The sequence below is a fragment of the Triticum aestivum genome, chromosome 4A (genome assembly GCF_018294505.1).
Source record: "Triticum aestivum cultivar Chinese Spring chromosome 4A, IWGSC CS RefSeq v2.1, whole genome shotgun sequence".
Lineage (NCBI taxonomy): Eukaryota > Viridiplantae > Streptophyta > Magnoliopsida > Poales > Poaceae > Triticum > Triticum aestivum.
In genome coordinates this window covers 228,070,321-228,095,815 of record NC_057803.1, presented here as the reverse complement: position 1 = coordinate 228,095,815, position 25,495 = coordinate 228,070,321, and positions in this window count along the sequence as shown.

Sequence of the window (25,495 nt, the reverse complement as noted above, 5' to 3'; positions counted from 1 at the left end):
GTATGTTTCAGATAATTTCAACAGTGAAGTGGCATGGACTAGAGAATGTGAAACCCCTTCAAGATGCTAAGTACAAAGGATTGGCTCAAACTCAAAGCTCAAGACTCTACATTTTTCTATTTTAGTGATCCAAGATCACATTGAGTCTATAGGAAAAGCCAATACTATCAAGGAGGGATGATGTGTTGCTTAATGAGGCTCTTGCTCAAATGTTAGTGATATGCTCCAAAGCCCTCAACTACTTTTTAACATCCACATATGACCTAAACCAAAAGTCAAACTCGGCCCCACCGGTTCTTCCTATCCGGCGCCACCGAGTTCAAATGTCATAGCCACTGCCACAAACCCTAGGCAAATCGGTCTCACCGATAGGGATCTCGGTCTCACCGAGATGGGATTGCAAACTCTCTGTTGCCTATTGCAATACTTTCGGTCTCACTGAAAACTTGCGATCGGTCCCACCGAGATTGCAATGTAAACTCTCTGTTTTCCCTTCGCAACGTTTCAGTCTCACCGAAATGACCGATCGGTCCCACCGAGTTTACCTGACCAACTCTCTGGTTAGCTTATTACCAAAATCGGTCTCACCGAATTTGTGTAGTCGGTCTCACCGAGATTACGTTATGCCCTAACCCTAATCATATCGGTCCTACCGAGTTGCATGTCGGTCCCACCGAAAACCCTAACGGTCACTAGCTTTGCTGAATCGGTCCGACCGAGTTTAAGCATTCGGTCCCACCGAGTTTGGGAAGTTATGTGTAATAGTTAGATTTTGTGTGGAGGCTATATATACCCCTCCACCACCTCTTCATTCGTAGAGAGAGAGCCATCAGAACGAACCTACACTTCCAACTTACTTTTTCTGAGAGAGAACCACCTACACTTGTGTTGAGACCAAGATATTCCATTCCTACCATTTGAATCTTGATCTCTAGCCATCCCAAGTTTCTTTCCACTCAAATCTTCTTTCCACCAAATCCAAATCCTCTGAGAGAGAGTTGAGTGTTGGGGAGATTATCATTTGAAGCACAAGAGCAAGGAGTTCATCATCAACACACCATTTGTTACTTCTTGGAGAGTGGTGTCTCCTAGATTGGCTAGGTGTCACTTGGGAGCCTTCGACAAGATTGTGGAGTTGAACCAAGGAGTTTGTAAGCGCAAGGAGACCGCCTACTTCATGAAGATCTATCGCTAGTGAGGCAAGTCCTTCGTGGGCGATGGCCATGGTGGGATAGACAAGGTTGCTTCTTCGTGGACCCTTCGTGGGTGGAGCCCTCCGTGGACTCGCGCAACCGTTACCCTTCGTGGGTTGAAGTCTCCATCAACGTGGATGTACGATAGCACCACCTATCGGAACCATGACAAAAACATCCGTGTCTCCAATTGCGTTTGAATCTTCCAAACCCTTCCCTTTACATTCTTGCAAGTTGCATGCTTTACTTTCCGCTACTCATATACTCTTTGCATGCTTGCTGGATATGTATTGTGTCTGTTAAACTTGTGCCAAAAATCCACTTCAACCTAAAGAATTTAAAAACTACAACTTTTGGTACTTAGTGTCTAATCACCCCCCCCCCCTCAGACACCTCTTCTCGGTCCTTTCAGATGCCCTAATGCATGCATGTTCGAGCACATGACGGAGCACACGCGGTCAGGGTCAAGTGTGCAACATACACGTGCATGCACACACATACTCAGCCAGGGTGAGCTTGTGAGCGTATAAACACCGGAACAGGTATATATTGAGCGCAATGAGCGTATTATGAAGTCCACTAACCGTATTTTTACAAATATACAGTGACACACAGTGTATTTATCACGTTTGAAATTAAGCCATATTAACCGGAGAGGATGTAGTATGGACTAGCATTACTTTGCTGTGTCCCGTAAACTTGCTGAACAAGGAGAAGCTTGCAGGACGGGAGAAGCTTGCGCACGGTGGCTCGCAGGACAAGGATAAACTTTTGACTAATGCGAGCTGTCCTTCGCTCAGGCGGTGGACATGCAACAGTTAATTCGGTGTCAGATTGCCAGAAGCATACACTATACTAGTAGTACTATTATTGTTGCACTTCCTGAAGAGGCGAATAGCCAAGCGCAAAGTTTACTAGTACTAGTACTACTACTACTATAGTCTATAGATGTAGTACTAGGAACCGGATGGAGGAGCGTCTGCACTCTTATTATATTTTTAAAATGTGATAAAGCAATCTTCAACACATTTGGTTCTCTTTGAGGGCTCTCGCATGTGATAATTGAAGTTGATTGCATGGAACACCCGCCACAATTCTCGCTCAATTCTGGCTCATATCCTGTTACAAATAGGAGTGCTCGGTAATATTTCCTCTTTTTTTGTTATCCAGCATGTAAATAGGTCAGCAAACCTTGTAGCGCATCTTTGTGCGAACCGTGCTTGCTGCAATTTGAATGTGGCCGAGAGCTGGCTTGGTGAAACACCTCGCTTCCTACTTCTTTTCTTGCGGGGTACCTCGCTTCCTAGTGACCAGTGTCTTGGCTGATCGTCCTAAGAATGCTTATATATGAATAAAGCTCTCTCATTTACCTGCAAAAGGATTAAGCCATATTAACCGGAAAGGAGGGAGTATGGACTAGCACTACTTGTTGGTGTGTCCCGTCAACTCGCAGAACGAGGAGAAGCTTGCAGGACAAGGTGAAGCCCGCTTGCGCATTTTGACTAATGCAACGTACCCTCGCCCAAGCGGTGGACATGCATCAGTTCATTCGGTGTCAGATTGCCAGAGGCAAACATTGTAGTACCGAACATGTGGAGTACCATCATTGTTCGACTTCACGAAGAGGCGAAGAGCCAAGCACAAGGTTTAGTAGTACGAGTACTACTACTACTAGAACCGCATGGTGGAGCCTTTGTACTCTTATTTTTCTTAATATTTGATAAAGTACACATTTATTCCAGAGAAGGGCGGAAAACGGCAGCCCAACATGTAATGATGATATCGATCAACCATGCTCGAATATATCTTGGCCTTCGTGCGAGCCCGTCTGTGTGTTCTCGCTCCTTGTCTCTCTCAAGGAACGGTGGGTTGGCCATTTTGCCGTCAATTGAGATCGGCTTGCTCACACTCCGGTTCCACATGTCAGTGATATGCCAAGAGGAGGTGCATTGACCGACTGGCCATACGCGTACTTGGTTTTGCACATTCATACTACTCCTCCCTCCGTCACAGTTTACAGGGCACGCTTCAATATGATGCATTTCTCTCAATGCATTTCCACCACCAAAGAGACTTTAGACGTGTTTGGTTTAATGGTCAATTAATTAGGGCGTGGTAACCACAATTTTCTCTCGATGTAGTACTACGGAGTGGAGTAAGTGCATGCATGTGTCTACCCGGGGTGGAAGCACTGCATGCATGTGTGTACGCATTATTTCCTCTAGTAATAGACGTCATGCTATAATTACCAATGTTATTTTTCAGACCGATCGCTAGTCGCCTTGGTCCTAGAGATTTTCTCTTTTTCTGAAGCGCGCTCTACAAACAGTGACGGATGGAGTAGTATGAGACTAGCCACAATGGATACTAACATACACTAGTAATATACACGTATCCCTAGACTATGTTACTATCTTCATAGTGGGTAGTAACTTAAGGATGGTAACATGCAAAGATTCATTTATTAGGTTATACACTCATATTGCACTGGGACATGTGATGTTACAGTAACTAGCTAAGTTACTACAACTACCTCTCTCCTCATTAACTCATTACCACATAAGCAAATTTGCTGAGTTGGACTCGATGTTACTACTAAAGTTACTCCCACTGTGGCTAGTCTGAGCGGATTCAAAGAAGAGCGTATTGATGGTTGCTTCTTCCGAGCAACTTACAGTGGGAAAGGTGGGGCTTATGATTTGACTTCTCATTACTCACTATTAATGCGGCGCAATGACCGGTCTGAGTCTCCCATGCGGCTGTGCACTACCCCCTCGGTTCTTAAATATACTCTGAAGTATTTGTCTTTCTAGAGATTTCAACGAGTGACTACTCAAATATTTGTCTTTTTAGAGATTCAAATGGACTACAACATACGGATGTATATAGACATATTTTAGAGTGTAGAGTCACTAATTTTGCTCCGTATGTAGTCACTTGTTCAAATCTCCAGAAAGACAAATATTTAGGAATGGAGGGAGTACACATACGAAGCAAAATGAGTGAATCTACACTCTAAAATATGCCCATTTGAAATTTGTAAAAAAATAAATATTTAGGAACGAAGGAGTATAATTTTGTGCATGGCACATGGACCCAGATGCCGAAGAGGCTTCTGGCAATGCTATCAAGCTTCCAGCATTTGTTTACATAATTGACATAGTATACAAATGATTTTCGAGCAACATGAAATTGTACAATGGTGTGAGCTTTCAGTTTTTGTTTCATCTGTCTTGCCATCGATGCTCTTTCGGAAACAATAAAAAACTAACTTCCTTGCTAATGAGAGCTAATATTTACATCACAACTGAAGACAAAGTTGTGAGAAGGTGTTAAATTAAAATTGATCCATGCTTTCATTGGCAGCAACGTCCCCCCAGCTCTGTCTAAATCAACAAAGCATGTTGGGAAAAAAGTAGCTGTCTGGAGCATGCAACATTTCGATCATTTTGTGCAGTTCCACTAAAATAGAGCCGAGCATCCCTGTTCGAAAGATATTAAGTGTGATTACGATAATAGAGGACTGCTGATGAAATAATAAACACACAAATAGAAGTCGGTCACCTTTGCAGTCTCTCTTAAGACTAACTAGTTGGAGAAGATTAGGCTCGGAGTTAGATGAGGAGGATAGAGCAAAACCATTCTCCCTTTGTGCAGTCACAATGAAATGTAGAGACGTTGCTTGTGTGACATTTTGGCAGAACTGCACAAAACACTCTTAAGAAAAATGTGATTTGTGCAGTTCACCAAAAGGTCACAATAGCAATGAGGTCAAATGGATAGCCCTGTTTGCAAAAAAGAGGCAGAAAGGAAACAATTACTGGCCAATAACAGTTGATGACACACGCGACGAAAAAAAAGAAGCATATTCCTTGTCCTAAGGGAAGATAACAACACGGTTGTGTTTGTCTAAAACGGTGTGAGGACGATATTCCAATATGGAAAGTACGCCGGATGAGCTACATTTTGGGCAAAGAACTATAGAAGATCCACATGCAGCGACGTGGGAAGACGGGCAGTGGAGCAAGGCCGGAGGGGATACCTGGAGGTCGTCGGGATGTAACTAGGTGAGTGGCAGCGGGCGGAATCTGCCCATACTGCGGCAGTGAGAAGGTGGCGTAGGCCCTACCACGCCGGAGCTTGGTCAAATAGAAAGACGTGTACCGCAGATCAGGACGTGCTGGCTCGGCACCGTCGAACGGAGAAATGATGCACGTCCTCCCTTTCCGCCGGTGGACGGGATGCCGCCGAATCAGTGACCAACGATGAGAGAGAGAGAGAGGCCACTGCAGCCTTGTGTGAGATACTCTGAAGAGAGACAAACTAGGCAGGCAGGCTCCATTGTATATAGTGTCGCGGACTACCTTTTTCTCCATAAAAATCATTTTATATTCTGTGTATGTGCCATTGAGCGCTATAACTTTATTTAAAAATAACACACTAACGCATCAAGTCGAACTTTGTTTCTTGCACGTGTGGTACACGACCTCCGTAGGTAAACAACCGCTACATGCATTCAAATTAGCATGTGGGCTGCCATTTCATACAGAAATGAGCTCCACCGTGTACCCGCACGGGTGTGGCTGGGCACGAAGCGTCAATACATGCACGGTGCACCTATTCTCTTCTTGTATGCATACACCACCTACGTGGGGTTGTGTGAGAGAGATACAAACGTAGGGAGTTATAGTGTGTGGGTTCATGAGAGTTTTTTTTTGGGGTGGGGTCAATCAAAAAATGTAACATATGCAATGTGTGTGAAATAGAGTCCTGGATATATCATATATATAGAGGGGGCGATGGACGAGAAGAGAGTGGAGGTATCATCGGCTTGAGGTGTCCATAGAATCAAAGAGAGGGATGATGTGTGTGTGTGTGCGCGCGCATGATCGATAAAGAGTGCCATCGAATTTGTGTGTGCCCACGTCAAAGATATAGAGTGTCTGGCCTACTGGAACGTGAGAGGGGACATGTCCACTTTGTCTCTGTGGCATGGATACCTACCTACTGCGCTCGACTATCGGTGTGTGGTGGGGGGGGAGGGAGGCCTAATTAACTAGAGGTACAATGGCTGGTATATGTGTGGAGGAGGAGAGAGGCCTACCTCATGTATTAAGGGAGATCGATCGGCATCCATGCATATGTGTAGGAGAGGAATAAGGTTGGGAGAGAGACAGAGCTAGAGTGTTAGAGGGGGTGGTAGTGGAGTTGCCTATAACAAATGGTGGGATAGGCTTGCTAGACAACTGGAGGGCACACCTGCAATATCAATAAGAGAGGGGATGGCTGCCTGTCTATGCACGTGCGTGTGAGAGACGTGTTAGGAGGCATGCATGAATGATGAGGGGGGGGGGCGATATGGATGTGGTAAGCAGACATAACTACATAGGAAGATCAATCGTCCTTTGTCAGAGAAAGGAGAGACATAACTTGTGAGGTACGTTGATTGCTGGGGGGAATAGTTAAAGTCAACCTAGGTATATGTTGGGAGATCGATCAGTATACATGCATGTGTGTGTTAGAAGGAAATGTGGCACGGGGACAAGGATAGAGAGAGAGGGATGCATCTAGGAGGTGGTGCGAGAGTCATACTGTACCAAGGGGGGAGAAGTGTGTGAGTATGAGATTGATGAAAAGAGTGGTGGGACTGAGGCATGTACGGTGATAAGAGAAGAGGGCAAGCTTGTGTTTTGTGCTAGGCACACCTGGCTAGAGAGGCATATCGATCGATGTGTGCCGTAAAGAAGGAGCTGGGGGCCCACACACACCATGGGTGAACGACCGAAAGTGAAAAGACGAATTTGCGCGACGGAGCTAGAGAATGCTGAGGGAGGGTTAGAGGGATGCGGGCATCTGCATGCACGAGAGAAAGTTAGCGCTAGCTAGCTACAAAGATAAAAGGATTGTGTGGGTCTAAAAGACGAATAGAGGATCATACTTCATTATAAAAAAGCAAATTCGGATATTTGAAGAATTTATCATAGTGTTTTAAACCGACGCATGTGTGAATATATATAATGGTGATACACATGGTGTGGTTATGAACATGTTATACTACTTATAATATATTTTATCTCTACTCTTATAAAAAACGGAGTTGTTGATGATGGTGCCATCCTGCAATATAGGCCATCCGCTTTATATCTGATGGATAGGAAGGAAACTACGACAATTTTGAAAAAAGATACCCACACCCCTCTCCATATTTGCAAATTAGGCCTCCCCTTGATCATGTTGATGTTCTGTGGAACGCATGGGCATCTTGCTAGTACTACGTATAACATATAGAACATTGATCATAATTTGGGCTAATGTGTGGCTTTTGCAGCTCAGGTCTAAATACTTGTCATAATGTAGGGGGAGGGGCACTATACTATGTGTGATAAACATAGTGTACACGTAAGGAACATGGTTTAGATTATGAATATATAGTTAGTACATCAAATGTACTATTATTTGGAATCAACATCAAGTGTATTCAAAAAATAGAATTCGAGTTCATGTAATACACATAGTTCATATCTATCTCTATAGCAATCATGTGGTGTGTTATTAAGGTAATACACGAATGATGGTTGAAGTTGGCAACAATCATGATTGTATATTGTTATTGAAATAGAGAAATGAATTCAAATTCAGTTCGAATTGCAGCGGTAGTATAGACATTTGCACTAAAATGTTGGTATGAGTAGGTTAGATGCATTATACAGCAAGCGAAAAAATTTAATTGGACATAACATGGATTCATACTACCGAATAGCATTTAATTGAACTAAATTGTTGGTATGAGTAGCTTTAAATAGCATTTTTATAGTAAAATGGGGCAAGACTCTCTCTTTGTGTGGTGTGAATAGTTTTATTTTTTCGTTTTCTTTTTGGTTGAGGGAAGTGCGAATTGATTTGGTATGTACAAGTACAATATTACACGTTAGGCTTGTCCCTAAAATTCAACCCGTGCCTTGTTATATCCCGAAAATTCAGATATCGTGCTCCCAAAACTGGCGCCTTCACCACCCGTGCCTTGCTATCCCGAAATTACAACGCGCGCGAAAACTCCCTCCAGCTGCCAAATCCCGACACACGAAATCTCCCTTCTAACCCTAAGCCGAAGGGCCGCTAGTTCAAATCAGTGCGGGGTACTTTTGTCAGGACCCCGACTCGATGTCACATCGATCTAGCCGGTAACACCTCATATCACTTTGCGGCCTCACGCACGGTATCCCCACGGGTGTCGTCTTACCTTTTCCCGGGACCGTTTGCGCCTTTTGGCTCACGTATATGATAGTGTCGCTAGCATCCATATGATAAGGAGCCCGGGTTGACATGACTAGTCGTAAACCCAAAGTGGCACAGACTTACAGGGACAGGCATCCATGACCCAGCTTCAAACGTGTCGGTCATCAGCAAGTGGGTCCGGGCTGTAGCACTGGGCTAGCAGGACTCCGGTAAACCGGGTTGTAGCGGGCTAACAGGACTCCGGTACTCAAAGCGTGACATTTCCCCGAAGGGACAGACACAGGAACGAAGAAGGACACATGCCGGCCAGCCTAAGTGTTCCAGAGCAGTAGCAAGCTACCATGGCTCAGCGGTAACACTAGGAGACATTTCCCAGTAAGAGAGGCTACTAAAGATAAACAACTAGATAGTCAGATCCCACACATACCAAGCATTTCAATCATACACACAATATGCTCGATATGTGCAAATACAACGAAGCATCACAACATGACTCTATGACACAAGTACTTTATTTAAGGCTCAGGGAGCCATACATAACATACACAAAGGTACAGGTCTCACGACCCAACATACAAGTCATACAGTCATACAAACCAGCAGCGGAAGTAACTTGTCTGAGTACAGACAACTAGTAAAATAAAAGAGGCTTGGAAAGCCTAGCTATACTACGTGGTCCTTCACAAGCTCAGGGTCACCACCTGGGTCTTTAGCCTACTCGTTGATGTCAACGTCTACATAGAACCCATCAGAAGGGGTTGCAGCGTCTTCTGTAAAAATGTAGATTATAGCAACATGAGTACAAAGGTACTCAGCAAGACTTACATCAGATCCTACATACATGCATAGTATCAAGAAGGGTTGGTGGAGTTATTGCAGCAGGCCAGCTTTGACTCTTGGCTAGGCTATCCTACGATACTCCAACTTAAAATGGTTTTGCGCACACGAGTCCACTACTCACCACTTCAATACACTACCGAGGATCCACCTCCGTCTTCCTACGGAAGAGCCATCCTCGACACTCACACTTATCTTGAGGCTTTTAACAGTTTCCATTTACTTGTCTATGAACTGTATAGGCAACCAAGTAGTCCTTTACCGCGGACGCGGCTATTCGAATAGATCATGATAACCCTGCAGGGGTGTACTTCTTCATACATGTTTCCACCACTTAGCGTCTGCACACGATATGTGCTCGGCAGACTTCAAGCGAAAGCCGACGTGGGTGTAGACCACGACCTACCTAAACACTTAAGCCTCTAGTCCAGGTTTATCGCCTATTCAGGTTCCATCCGCAGGGAGTCCGGCCGAGGTTTCCCATACGGCCCCGAACGATGTGAACAGGGTTCCCGGGATACCTAACGGGCATTCGGTACACCGTGCCACGTACCTACCGCATCACAGCCCACCCCTACGGTCAGCGCTGTCCACGGCCTCCAGTAGGCTACAAACACCAAAAACTACTTGCAACTCCTGGACAGAGAGCTAGGGTGAATAAGAAGTCGAGCGGGGTCATATTTCAGGGCCCAATGTATGGTAGTAGCTGATTCTTAAATCACACATACAGATCTCAGTGCTTAAGGTCGGCTTCAATGAAACAACCCACCATGTACTCCTACATGGCCTCTCATCGATACCTTTACCAAATCGTGTTCACCACACCACTCTTATTACCGACATAATCATTTCACTCTAGCCCATCACCCAGATGAACCAGACCTGACACGACTCTAAGCATAGCAGGCATAGCAAGGTAGGAACAACACATACATAGGGCTCAATCAACTCCTACACATGCTAGTGGGTTTCATCTAGTTACTCTGGCAATGACAGGTCATGCAGAGGAAATGGGTTCAACTACCGTAGCACACAGCAGTTTGAATCGCGTTGTCTTAATGCAGTAAAAGAGAGCAGGAGCGAGAACATGGGATTGTATCGATATGATCAAATGGTTGGTTGCTTGCCTGATGGTTCGATGCACGGATACGGTTCTTCGTTAGGGTAATCACGGTACTCCTCGGAGGCAGAACCTGTCGTAAAGGACACCGATACACAACCATCACCAAACAATGTGCAACAATATGATGCATGCATGAAACATGGCAATATGAGTGTGTTGGGCTAATGCAACTAAAAACCAGAAGGGTTTGAACAAATTTGAATCAAAGATTCAAATTTCAAATTCAGATATGGCCTTTTAAAGTGCTTTTCCTTGTTCTGCTTAAAACATCAATTTAACTTGTTTGATCATGCATGAAAATAGTACAGATGGGTAGATTGGATTTTTCTGATCATTTTTCATATATAATTTGTCCAATTTGGAGTTACAGAATAAAAGTTATGAATTTTTGAAGTTTAAATAATATTCTGGAATTTCCTGATTTAAATTAAATCCAGAAATTCAATTACTGCGTCAGCCTGACGTCAGTGTGACGTCAGCAGGTCAACGGAACAGGTCTGGGTCAAACCTGACAGTGGGTCCCGCATGTCAGGGTGATTATTTTAATTAAAATTTAATTAAAACTAATCCTGTTTAATTAACAGGGCTGGGCCCCACCTGTCATTGACTCAGGGGAGTCAACCAGGGCCCACCCGTGGTCAAAGTCAAAGTCGGCTGCCGGCGTTTAGCCGCCGGCGAGCCCGACGCGGCGGCGGGAGTGGTTTTGGCCATTTCGGCCACCAAATGGACCGCGGAGACCACCGGAGTGGAGCTGAGGACAACCCGCAGCTCTTGGCGGAGCCCGTTGGGGTCGGGGTGGCCGGAGTTGGCGCCGGCGACGACTTTGGCGGCCACCGGGGTTCGGTCGAGGATGAACTTGGCGCTAGAGGGGTCGGTGAGGCTCGTGGAGTGGCTAGCTAGGTGCTGTGGGACTCGGTGAGCAAGATGGACACCATCTTGTGGCCGGAGTGTGGCCGGAAGCACGTCGGCGACGAGGTCCGCGACGGTGCGGGCGTGTGATCCTCGTGCGGTGGCTACACAGCTCGGGAATGAGAGAGAGAGGGTCGGAGGAGTAGCTAGGCTCACAGCGCTCCCGTAGAGGCCACCGGCGGGGTCGGGGACGAGTTGCTGCGGCGGCGACGGCGAAGGGGATCTCCGGCGATGGCGGTTCGGGCGAGGTTGGTGCGGCGGCTTCGAGGCACGCGAGCGCTCGGGGCTCGGCTAGCTCGAAGGAGTAGAGGACGGCGGAGCTTCTGGACAGGGTGGCACGGCGTGGAGACGACGGGGAGCACGGCTACGACGGTGGTGCGGCGACGGTGGCGTCGGCCATGGCTGGGGCGTGCGAGGGGAGGAGCTGGAGAGGAGAGGGGGTGTCTGGGGGGTTCGGGGGAGAGAGAGAGGCCGGTTCACGGCGTTAGCCGGGCGAGGGAGGCGGCGAGGCGGCGAGCAGCTGCGTGGCGAGCTGCGGTGCCGCCGCCGAGCACCTTGGCTGCCTGCCTGGCAAGCCAAGTAGCTCGCTGGAGCGGTGGCCGGGCTGGGCCGGCCAGGTGGGCTGGCTGGTGGCGACAGGTAAGCTTTTTTCATTTTCTTTTGTTTCTGTTTTATTTAATATATCTGCAACTTTGTTGAATTAAATAAAATACCTAGGCAACTTCAAAAATCACCAAACTATTCCTGGCCCATAGTTGGATTATTTCCAACATGAAACATTTTAGTTTGGAGATATTTGAGCATTTGAATATTTTATATTATTTTAAATGCCCAAATTCAAATATTTATGATTTAATTCAAAAACCCTAGGATGGCCTAGGAAAATGTGCACCACTTTTGGCAGAGGTTCTGAACCAAGACAAAAATGATGGGCATTTTAGAAGGGCATTTCAGGTTCATTGAAAAATTATTTTAGTAACCCTAGTTGGTTTCAGAGGGGACTGGGGGTTCTGTCATCCCCATTTCAAGTTTCTGATGAAAGAGTAAACATGATGCAACACTCTAATGCATGACTAGCTAGGGTGTGACAACTCACCCCCACTCAAAAGAATCTCGTCCCGAGATTTGGGTTCCTCCGGGAAGAAGGCGGGATATTCAAGTCGAAGACGATCCTCCCTTTCCCAAGTTGCTTCATCCTCAGAATGGTGCGACCATTGAACCTTGAGAAACTTGATATTATGACGTCGCGTGGTACGTTCGGCTTGATCGAGGATACGAATGGGGTACTCTCGATATGTAAGATCATCTTGGAGATCAAGCGTTTCGTGGTCCACTTCACGGATAGGATCCGAGAAGCAACGCCTGAGTTGAGAAACGTGGAAGACATCGTGAACTCTGGAGAGGTGCGGAGGTAGTTCCAACTGGTAGGCAACTTCTCCTCGTTTGGCAAGAATGCGAAAAGGTCCAATGTAACGAGGAGCCAATTTGCCTTTGATACCGAAACGATGGGTTCCCTTCAGAGGGGTGACCCGAAGATAAGCCTTCTCGTCAACCTCGAAAGTCATAGCCTTATGTTTTCGGTCATATCGACTCTTTTGACGAGATTGGGCTGTTTTCAACTTTTCACGAACGATACGAACTTGTTCTTCTGCTTCCTGAATCATATCCGGGCCAAAGAATTGTCTTTCCCCGGTCTCTGACCAGTTAAGGGGTGTTCGACATCGTCGTCCATAGAGAACTTCAAAAGGGGCTTTACCCAAGCTAGATTGATAGCTGTTGTTGTAAGCGAATTCGGCAAATGGAAGGCACTTCTCCCAATCCATTCCGAAAGAGATAACGGAGGCTCGAAGCATGTCTTCTAGAATCTGGTTGACGCGTTCCACTTGACCACTCGACTGAGGGTGGAAAGCGGTGCTAAAGGAGAGACGGGTTCCCATAGCATTTTGGAAACTTTCCCAAAATCGAGAGGTGAAAAGACTTCCTCGATCCGAGTTAATTTCCAAAGGAACACCATGGAAGGGACACTATTCGGGAGATGTATAAGTCTGCCAGCTGACTAGCGGTTATACTCTCACGAACAGGTAAGAAATGGGCTACTTTGGAAAGACGATCGACCACGACGAAAATAGCATTATTCCCTCTCTTGGTCCTGGGAAAACCGGTAATGAAATCCATACCAATTTTATCCCATTTCCATTCAGGAATAGCTAAGGGTTGAAGGGTGCCAGCAGGCCGTTGATGCTCTGCTTTTACACGACGACAGACGTCGCAATTTGCAATATACTGAGCAATTTCTCTCTTCATCCTAGTCCACCAGAACCTCTGGCGTAGGTCCTGATACATTTTAGTACTACCGGGATGAATGGTGAGAGGAGATTCATGAGCCTCCTTAAGGATCAACTGCCGTAGATGCTGGTTCTTGGGAACCACTAGACGGTTCTCAAAGTACACAACACCATGATCATTTGTGGAGAAACAACTAGCACCTCCGCTAGCAATGTTCTCTTTGATTTTAGATATTCCCTTATCTCGCTTTTGGGCAGCGATGATTTGATCCGTAAGAGTAGGTTTTGCTACCAAGGTGGAAAGAAAACCTTGAGGTAACAATGTGAAGGTTAAGCTTCCGAAATTCCTCATGGAGAAGCGGTTGACTTTGTTGTAACATCAGGTTGTTACAATAAGATTTACGACTTAGCGCATCAGCCATGACGTTGGCTTTCCCTGGGGTGTAGGTTATTCCTAAGTCGAAGTCTGTGATCAACTCAACCCAACGTCTTTGCCTGAGATTCAAATCCGGTTGGGTGAAGATGTACTTCAGGCTTTGGTGATCAGTGAATATCTCGCAACGATTACCGAGGAGGTAATGTCGCCAGGTCTTAAGTGCATAGACTACGGCTGCAAGTTCTAGATCATGAGTAGGATAATTCTCCTCATGTGGGTGCAATTGCCGTGAAGCGTAAGCAATTACGTGTCGATCTTGCATGAGAATGCAACCTAGTCCTTGTCGCGAGGCGTCGCAGTAGATAACAAAGTCCTTGGAGAAGTCTGGCGGTACCAGTACGGGAGCAGAGGTCAGGCGTCTTTTCAGTTCCTGAAAGCTGTGCTCACATTGTGGAGTCCATTCGAACTTCTTATCTTTCTTGAGGAGTTCGGTTAGAGGTTTAGCAACTTTGGAGAAGTTCTCGACAAAGCGACGGCAATAGCTCGCTAAGCCTAGAAAACTCCGAACTTGCTTGACCGATTCAGGTGGAGTCCAATTAAGGACGGCTTGAACTCGCTCAGGGTTAACAGCAATACCTTTACCAGATATTACATGACCCAGATAGGTCACTTCTGACAACCAGAATTCACATTTAGAAAATTTGGCATAAAGGCGATGCTCTCGAAGTTTCTTCAACACTAGCCTTAGATGTTCGGCATGTTCTTCCTCGTTCTTGGAGTAGATGAGTATATCATCGAGATAAACTACGACGAATTTATCCAAATACTCCATGAAGATTGAGTTCATTAACCGAGAAAAGGTGGCTGGAGCGTTGGTTAAACCGAAGGACATGACGGTGTACTCGTATTGGCCATAACGAGTAACAAAGCCGTTTTAGGAATGTCCCCGTTTCTGATTTTGATTTGATGGTAGCCCAACCTCAAATCCATCTTGGAGAAGACTGAGGATCCAGCGAGCTGATCATACAGGTCGTTGATCCTGGGAAGCGGATATTTGTTCTTGATTGTGACCAAATTGACAGGTCGGTAATCTACAACCATCCGGTCCGTACCATCCTTCTTCTTGACGAATAGGACGGGGCAAGCCCACGGAGATGAACTAGGGCGGATGAAACCCTTTTTCAAGGATTCATCGAGTTGCTTCTTAAGCTCGGCTAGTTCTAGGGGTGCCATCTTATAAGGTCTTCTAGCAATCGGAACGGTACCGGGGATGAGGTCGATTACGAACTCAACATCCCTGTCAGGTGGAACACCTGGCAACTCCTCTGGAAAGACATCCGGGAAGTCACGGACTACCGGAACGTCCTCAAGGTCTGGCAGAGGGCTGGCGTTAAGAGAATATAGTTGTCGCTTGGCTATTCGGGTCAAAACATTGACTATCTTCCCCGAAGGATGGGTGAGTTGAACAGTCCTAGAGAAGCAATCAATTTTGGCTTGATGAGCTGACATCCAGTCCATACCCAAAATGATATTAATATCTGAAGATTTAAGGGCTATCAAAGATGCGAGGAAAACAAGTCTGTCGACTTGGATTTCATTTCCATGGCTTACTCTAGAAGTTTGCCATTTGGATCCCGGAGTTTGAATTACCATAGAGGTTGGCATATCACCGAATGCGACGTTATGCAAGCGAGCATAGTTTTCAGATATAAAAGAATGAGAGGCTCCTGTATCGAAAAGAACAGATGCCGGGTGGCAATTAACAAGAAGCGTACCGAGAACGACGTTGGGATCCTCTTGAGCTTCTTCGGCAGAGATACAGTTGACATGGCCACGTGAAGCGGTGACCGGTTTAGCATGGAAACACTTTCCCTGTCGGCTTGCCACGGCCAACAGCTTTAGCAGATTGATTGGGGTTGGTCTGGGGACACTCACGCATATAGTGACCAGATTCCCCACACTTGAAACAAGTCACGGAACTGGTACGTGGAGGAACATTATTGGTTGGACCCCCATAGGGCTTGGTCGGTGCAGACTGTTGAACGGGGCGAGGCGCCTGGAAAGATGGCCTCGGTGTGAACCTGGGTGGCAGGGCGGTGTTGGGTACCCACACGCGGCGCTTCTGAGGACCAGCACCGGATGAGGAACCCATGTCACGTCCATGCTTGCGTGTTGCGTCATAGTCAGTCTGACCAGTTTCAGCACTGATGGCTTTGTTGACAAGTTTCGAAAAAGATGTGCACTCATGCAGACGGAGGTCGCGGCGAAGCTCAGGACTAAGGCCCTTACGGAACCTTGCTTGCTTCTTGGCGTCAGTAGACACTTCCTCAGTTGCATATCGGGCGAGATTACCAAACTCCCTGCTATAGGCATCCACAGAAAGTCGGCCTTGGGTGAAACTGCAAAATTCTTCACGTTTACGGTCCATGAGACCCTCCGGAATGTGATGTTCACGGAAAGCCTCGCTGAACTCAGCCCAAGTAGTGACATGGCCCGCTGGGCGCATAGCTCCATAATTCTCCCACCATAGACTGGCGGGGCCTTCAAGATGATATGCAGCAAAGGTGACCTTGTCAGCCTCCGCTACCAGCGCGGAACGCAGTTTGTGAGAGATACTGCGAAGCCAGTCATCAGCGTCGAGAGGCTCGACGGAGTGGTGGAACGTGGGTGGATGCAATTTGATAAAATCACTGAGTGACACCACGTTAGCCCTCTGATGGTGTGCTGTATTCTGTTCAATACGCTCCAACAAACGGTTTGTCTCCCGCTTGTTTCTCTCAGCTTCCATCATAACCTCGGCTAGTGAAGGAGGATGAGGCAGACTTTCATTCCTGGCTTCACTGCCTTCGGCCTGCTCTTGGGAAGCAGGGTTAGCGCGCGTGTTGACCATCCTAGGTAAACAAGACAATGATTTAGTCAGGATGGTAAAATTCCGACATAGGATACATAATGTAAGGAATAACTCGGAATGCAAGATGATCATCCGTATGACATGGTAGATACAGAAACTGCTTCTTTTATTCCATCGTCATACACACCATACAGGGTTTAGTACAAGACCAAACAAAGTACTATTACGGTGAAAGAGGATTACATCTCATCGGAGACATTCCAAGCTCCTATACATTATTTTTCTACACCTCCGGAAGGAGTACAAACTAGGTCATATCCCACGAGTCACGCAGGACGATAGACGACACAGCTAGTGCGAACTAGTGATACTACCACTAACTCAGACCGATCCGTAGTAGTCCTCGTAGAAGTCACCTCCATAGCCTGGAAGTTCAACATGATCATCCGGAAACACACGGTCTCGCGGAGCTTGTGGACCATAGGGGCTAGGATGAGGCCTTGGACCAACAAACGGTGGCCTGCGGGGACCGCGAGGTGGGGTGATGCCTCCTACATCACGCCAAACCATCACGTCTGGCAGAGCAGATCTCACAGGATAGAGATCGCGCATATCTGAATATCCAGCTTGCACCGCCGGTGCGAACCGAGTCAAAGTGGCCCAGTGGTCAGCACGGGTATTGAAGAGCTCTAACCTTAAGGCCCGATTTTCACGGTCCTTATCCTCGAGCATCTCAGCAGTGGTGCGAGTCCGTGAATCCTCCTGAGTGGAGTCAGCATAGATAGCCTGGAGATACCCTTGTGCTCCCGGAAGTGATCCTGGCATATACCGGAAATCAGAGTCCCGAAATAAACCAGATCTGACTCGCATAATGGTCATCATGGAGTAGGCGGCGTCCTGCACAGCCATCTCAATAGTAACCCCGAGTCCATAGGAACAGTGAAGAGGCTCGGTGGATCCAGGATAAGATGGAAATATCCTGACAGTGCAGAGATACTGGCTTTGATTAAAATCTCGGAATTGCTCTTCGACCGTGTACTCAGGATACCAGCGGTATCCAGCCTCAGTCATTACCCTGACCAACTTAGCAGTATGGCCGGGTACATCTAGGCATCGAGTCAGGCGAACTACTTGATTGAGGTCGCGAGTGGCCATCTGAAAGCACAATCATAATGCAAGGCATTAGAACTTCTAGCAAAATTTCGGCAGCATAACAGCTGTAAATGCTCAAAAAGGATTTTGAGACATTTGACAAAGGATTTCGTACACACTCAACATCATCATATCAAAGTTCTGAAACCAATTTAGCAACATAATGTGGTAGTAGAACTGAACTAGGCTTGTAACCATCAAACTTATAAGGTACTACTGATTAGTAACACGTGATCCTGATAGAGAGAACAGATCCTAATTCCTTAACCCCCGGTGGAAGAATGGACTGACTCAGATCAGAAAGTCATAAGGTATAAGGAGTAAAAAGAGCCTTACATTCCAACCCACAAACAATTCCCCTACATATAACTAAAGAATTTCTAGACTCAACATCGACCAGTTTGGCTTGGAGAACCTACAGGCAGTCCGGCTCTGATGCCAACGCTGTCAGGACCCCGACTCGATGTCACATCGATCTAGCCGGTAACACCTCATATCACTTTGCGGCCTCACGCACGGTATCCCCACGGGTGTCGTCTTACCTTTTCCCGGGACCGTTTGCGCCTTTTGGCTCATGTATATGATAGTGTCGCTAGCATCCATATGATAAGGAGCCCGGGCTGACATGACTAGTCGTAAACCCAAAGTGGCACAGACTTACAGGGACAGGCATCCATGACCCAGCTTCGAACGTGTCGGTCATCAGCAAGTGGGTCCGGGCTGTAGCACTGGGCTAGCAGGACTCCGGTAAACCGGGCTGTAGCGGGCTAACAGGACTCCGGTACTCAAAGCGTGACATTTCCCCGAAGGGACAGACACAGGAACGAAGAAGGACACATGCCGGCCAGCCTAAGTGTTCCAGAGCAGTAGCAAGCTACCATGGCTCAGCGGTAACACTAGGAGACATTTCCCGGTAAGAGAGGCTACTAAAGATAAACAACTAGATAGTCAGATCCCACACATACCAAGCATTTCAATCATACACACAATATGCTCGATATGTGCAAATACAACGAAGCATCACAACATGACTCTATGACACAAGTACTTTATTTAAGGCTCAGGGAGCCATACATAACATACACAAAGGTACAGGTCTCACGACCCAACATACAAGTCATACAGTCATACAAACCAGCAGCGGAAGTAACTTGTCTGAGTACAGACAACTAGTAAAATAAAAGAGGCTTGGAAAGCCTAGCTATACTACGTGGTCCTTCACAAGCTCAGGGTCACCACCTGGGTCTTTAGCCTACTCGTTGATGTCAACGTCTACATAGAACCCATCAGAAGGGGTTGCAGCGTCTTCTCTAAAAATGTAGATTATAGCAACATGAGTACAAAGGTACTCAGCAAGACTTACATCAGATCCTACATACATGCATAGTATCAAGAAGGGTTGGTGGAGTTATTGCAGCAAGGCCAGCTTTGACTCTTGGCTAGGCTATCCTACGATACTCCAACTTAAATGGTTTTGCGCACACGAGTCCACTACTCACCACTTCAATACACTACCGAGGATCCACCTCCGTCTTCCTACGGAAGAGCCATCCTCGACACTCACACTTATCTTGAGGCTTTTAACAGTTTCCATTTACTTGTCTATGAACTGTATAGGCAACCAAGTAGTCCTTTACCGCGGACGCGGCTATTCGAATAGATCATGATAACCCTGCAGGGGTGTACTTCTTCATACATGTTTCCACCACTTAGCGTCTGCACACGATATGTGCTCGGCAGACTTCAAGCGAAAGCCGACGTGGGTGTAGACCACGACCTACCTAAACACTTAAGCCTCTAGTCCAGGTTTATCGCCTATTCAGGTTCCATCCGCAGGGAGTCCGGCCGAGGTTTCCCATACGGCCCCGAACGATGTGAACAGGGTTCCCGGGATACCTAACGGGTATTCGGTACACCGTGCCACGTACCTACCGCATCACAGCCCACCCCTACGGTCAGCGCTGTCCACGGCCTCCAGTAGGCTACAAACACCAAAAACTACTTGCAACTCCTGGACAGAGAGCTGGGTGAATAAGAAGTCGAGCGGGGTCATATTTCAGGGCCCAATGTATGGTAGTAGCTGATTCTTAAATCACACATACAGATCTCAGTGCTTAAGGTCGGCTTCAATGAAACAACCCACCATGTACTCCTACATGGCCTCTCATCGATACCTTTACCAAATCGTGTTCACCATACCACTCTCATTATCGACATAATCATTTCACTCTAGCCCATCACCCAGATGAACCAGACCTGACACGACTCTAAGCATAGCAGGCATAGCAAGGTAGGAACAACACATACATATGGCTCAATCAACTCCTACACATGCTAGTGGGTTTCATCTAGTTACTGTGGCAATGACAGGTCATGGAGAGGAAATGGGTTCAACTACCGTAGCACACAGCAGTTTGAAACGCGTTGTCTTAATGCAGTAAAGGAGAGCAGGAGCGAGAACATGGGATTGTATCGATATGATCAAATGGTTGGTTGCTTGCCTGATGGTTCGATGCACGGATACGGTTCTTCGTTAGGGTAATCACGGTACTCCTCGGGGACAGAACCTGTCGCAAAGGACATCGATACACAAGCATCACCAAACAATGTGCAACAATATGATGCATGCATGAAACATGGCAATATGAGTGTGTTGGGCTAATGCAACTAAAGCCAGAAGGGTTTGAACAAACTTGAATCAAGGATTCAAATTCCAAATTCAATTATGGCCTATTAAAGTGCCTTTTCTTGTTCTGCTTAAAACATCAATTTAACTTGTTTGATCATGCATGAAAATAGTACAGATGGATAGATTGGATTTTTCTGATCATTTTTCATATATAATTTGTCCAATTTGGAGTTACAGAATAAAAGTTATGGATTTTTGAAGTTTAAATAATATTCTGGAATTTCCTGATTTAATTTAAATCCAGAAAATCAATTACTGCGTCAGCCTGACGTCAGTGTGACGTCAGTGGTCAACTGAACAGGTCTGGGTCAAACCTGACAGTGGGTCCCGCATGTCAGGGTGATTATTTTAATTAAAATTTAATTAAAACTAATCCTGTTTAATTAACAGGGCTGGGCCCCACCTGTCATTGACTCAGGGGAGTCAACCAGGGCCCACCCGTGGTCAAAGTCAAAGTCGGCTGCCGGCGTTTAGTCGCCGGCGAGCCCGACGCGGCGGTGGAAGTGGTTTTGGCCATTTCGGCCACCAAATGGACCGCGGAGACCACCGGAGTGGAGCTGAGGACAACCCGTAGCTCTTGGCGGAGCCCGTTGGGGTCGGGGTGGCCGGAGTTGGCGCCGGCGACGACTTTGGCGGCCACCGGGGTTCGGTCGAGGATGAACTTGGCGCTAGAGGGGTCGGTGAGGCTCGTGGAGTGGCTAGCTAGGTGCTGTGGGACTCGGTGAGCAAGATGGACACCATCTTGTGGCCGGAGTGTGGCCGGAAGCACGTCGGCGACGAGGTCCGCGACGGTGCGGGCGTGTGATCCTCGTGCGGTGGCTACACAGCTCGGGAATGAGAGAGAGAGGGTCGGAGGAGTAGCTAGACTCACAGCGCTCCCGTAGAGGCCACCGGCGGGGTCGGGGACGAGCTGAGGCAGCGACGGCGTTGAAAGGGATCTCCGGCGACGGCGAGCTCGGGCGAGGTCGGTGCGGCGGCTTCGAGGCACGCGAGCGCTCGGGGCTTGGCTAGCTCGAAGGAGTAGAGGACGGCGGAGCTTCTGGACAGGGTGGCGCGGCGTGGAGACGACGGGGAGCACGGCTACGACGGTGCTGCGGCGACGGTGGCGTCGGCCATGGCTGGGGCGTGCGAGGGGGAGAGGGGGTGTCTGGGGGGTTCGGGGGAGAGAGGGAGGCCGGTTCACGGCGTTAGCCGGGCGAGGGAGGCGGCGAGGCGGCGAGCAGCTGCGTGGCGAGCTGCGGTGCCGCCGCCGAGCACCTTGGCTGCCTGCCTGGCAGGCCAAGCTGCTCGCTGGAGCGGTGGCCGAGCTGGGCCGGCCAGGTGGGCTGGCTGGTGGGCGACAGGTAAGTTTTTTCCCTTTTCTTCTGTTTCTGTTTTATTTAATATATCTGCAACTTTGTTGAATTTAATAAAATTCCTAGGCAACTTCAAAAATCACCAAACTATTCCTGGCCCATAGTTGGATTATTTCCAACATGAAACATTTTAGTTTGGAGATATTTGAGCATTTAAATATTTTATATTATTTTAAATGCCCAAATTCAAATATTTATGATTTAATTCAAAACCCTAGGATGGCCTAGGAAAATGTGCACCACTTTTGGCAGAGGTTCTGAACCAAGACAAAAATGATGGGCATTTTAGAAGGGCATTTCAGGTTCATTGAAAAATTATTTTAGTAACCCTAGTTGGTTTCAGAGGGGACTGGGGGTTCTGTCATCCCCATTTCAAGTTTCTGATGAAAGAGTAAACATGATGCAACACTCTAATGCATGACTAGCTAGGGTGTGACAACTTTTGTAACACACCCTACATTTTGGACAAGCGTGTCCCTAACTCATGGTTCACCCCCTCCGATCGCCTCCTTTTTTCCATTCGAAATCCCAGGCCGCCATAACCTCTCCGCTCCAGCCGCGAAATCCCACCCTCCTTCGTCCACCACCTCACCGCTGCCTAGCCGGAGCCTCTTCCCCGACGATGTCGTCCACCGCAATAGCTCGACGTCCCTCGTCCACCTCCCTGGATGAGGATCCTTCGTCCATCTCGTCGTCCCGCCGGTTTAGCCGCCCCATCCTCCACCTCCAAGGAGCTGCTCCGACGATCGCCTCGTCTATCGCGGCTGCTCCATCCTCATAGCGCCACCTTAACCTGCTCCACCGAAACCGCAACATCCTCACTGTCGGTGTCAAAACCGGCGGATCTCGGGTAGGGGGTCCCGAACTGTGCGTCTAAGGCGGATGGTAACAGGAGGCAAGGGACACAATGTTTTACCCATGTTCCGGCCCTCTTGATGGAGGTAAAACCCTACGTCCTGCTTGATTATTCTTGATAATATGAGTAGTACAAGAGTTGATCTACCACGAGATCAGAGAGGCTAAACCCTAAAAGCTAGCCTATGGTATGATTGTATGTTGTCCTACGGACTAAAACCCTCCGGTTTATATAAACACCGGAGGAGGCTAGGGTTACACAAGGTCGGTTACAAAGGAGGATATATACATATCCATATTGCCTAGCTTGCCTTCCACGCCAAGTAGAGTCCCATCCGGACACGGGACGAAGTCTTCAATCTTGTATCTTTATAGTCCAATAGTCCGGCCAAGGGATATAGTCCGGCTGTCCGGAGACCCCCTAATCTAGGACTCCCTCAGTAGCCCATGAACCAGGCTTCAATGACGATGGCACGCAGTTTTGTCTTCGGCATTGCAAGGCGGGTTCCTCCTCCGAATACACCACATAAGAGTTTGAATACAAGGATAGTGTCCGATCCTGCAAAATAAGTTCCACATACCACTGTAGAGAGAATAATATTTCCACAAATCCAATCTGCTGACACGTTTTGGCAGCATGACATCATGCCATGGCCTGGTAATTATTCGAACCATTTTTCTTTAACCAGCCCCGCACATAACACGAGGCGGTTTCTTGACACGTCTTATCAAAGCAGAGATCGTGTTCCCCTTATTACAGGATTATCATCAATACGGTCGTGGGTAACCACTACTAGGGAAAACCCTAGTAGTAGCGCGGGTTTTGGGGCTATTAGCAGCGCGGGCAGCCGCGCTACCAATAAGTCTCTATAGCTAACTGTTAGTAGTAGCGCGGTCTGTACACGCGCTACTACTCTAGACTGTATCAGCAGCGCATTTTTCGAACGCGCTACTATTAATTAACTATAGCAATTTCCTTGCCCCGCGCTACTACTATATCTTTCATCACCCCCCGGCTTCCTACCCCATTTCAACTTCAATAAAAAGCAATTTCCAGATACTAGGTACTACTAGATATCAATTTCATAAAGCATTATAGGTACTAGGTAGTACTCCCACGGTTCCAAATTACTTGTCGTGGTTTTAGTTCAAATTTGAACTAAAACCACAACGAGTAATTTGGAACGGAGGGAGTACTAGATAATAATTTCATATATACTCAATATACATCCTCAAGCAGTACAAGGTGATATCGACGACAATTATCATATGTAGTTCTAGATAATATCGACGACGATCATCATATGTAGTTCTACATGATATCGACGACGATCATCATATGTAGTTGTAGATGATATAGCCACACACACACATGTAGTTCTAGATGATATCGACGACGATCATCATCCTCAAGCCTGGGCGGTGGGTGTTCCTGATAGTAATTAGGATGGCCTGTCCAACACGAAGATTCTTGCCAACGAGGAATCTCTTCCACCCAACCGAGTTTAAGTGTGTGCGACCGTCTGTGTCCATGCGGTAAGTATAGGTGGTGACGGAGCCCCTTGCAGTAAGGCGTAGTCCAGCTGAGCCTTCTTCATCAGGCTCGATACCACAACTCACAGATAGGTTCTTTGGCAATTTCTGAATAAGAAAGACATATCAATTAATAAATAGGCTCACACATACTCTTGCAAATATATTTCTATTAAGTCTAGATTTCTACACTATCAAAAGACACAGTACTACGCATTTGTACTAACTAATCATGAATTCTACTAATAAGTATATATGGATTATCTACACTATTAATAGTTCATTGGATTCTACACTAATAAGAGCATGTGATCGGACTCTACACTAAAGCATATCATCGACTAGATTCCACAAAGCATATCATTGGACTCTACACTAAGCATATCATCGGATTCACTAAGCATATCATCGAATAATTTGCATTTGTAAGTATAACAATAAAGCATATATATATATCATCAAATTACTACAGGCAGTACGTATAGCATACCATTTCATGCCGATCGACCATGGTACTTGTCAGGCGGGTCACGAATGGCACCCCGACAAAGTCATCACGTGGCGGAATTATGTCCCATAGGTTGCACACCTCCTCCTCGCTCAGCCTCATTCTTTGAGCTATGATGGCTTCATGAAGTGGGTTCTCATCATCTTCATCGAGTGGGTCCTCATTATCTTCATCATCTTCGTCATCTTCATCATCTTCGTCATCTTCCACCAGGTTGAGATAAATGACAGCCAGCTTGGGTCTTTCTGCTCTGAAGGAGAAGCTGATCAACTCGCCACCAGTAAGACACATGTGGGCAAGGAAACAGGCCCATCCATCTCCTCCAATCTGCGACATATTGCATCCTTTCTTAACCTCCATAGTGTACGGCCCCCAGGAGCCTCAAATGTCACAATGTCTCCTGTCAGCTTGTTGAATTTCATCCTCACATTGCATGGGACGATCTGTGTAAGAAAAAGCAAAATGACACAATGTAGTAATGCCAACACTAAAAATAAAATAGTTGTTACATTTCATCTAATTTCTTACCGCCACATGACGAAAACTCAGCTGGAAGTAGATGCCAAACAGCTTGCCAGTTGCAAGGCTGCTCG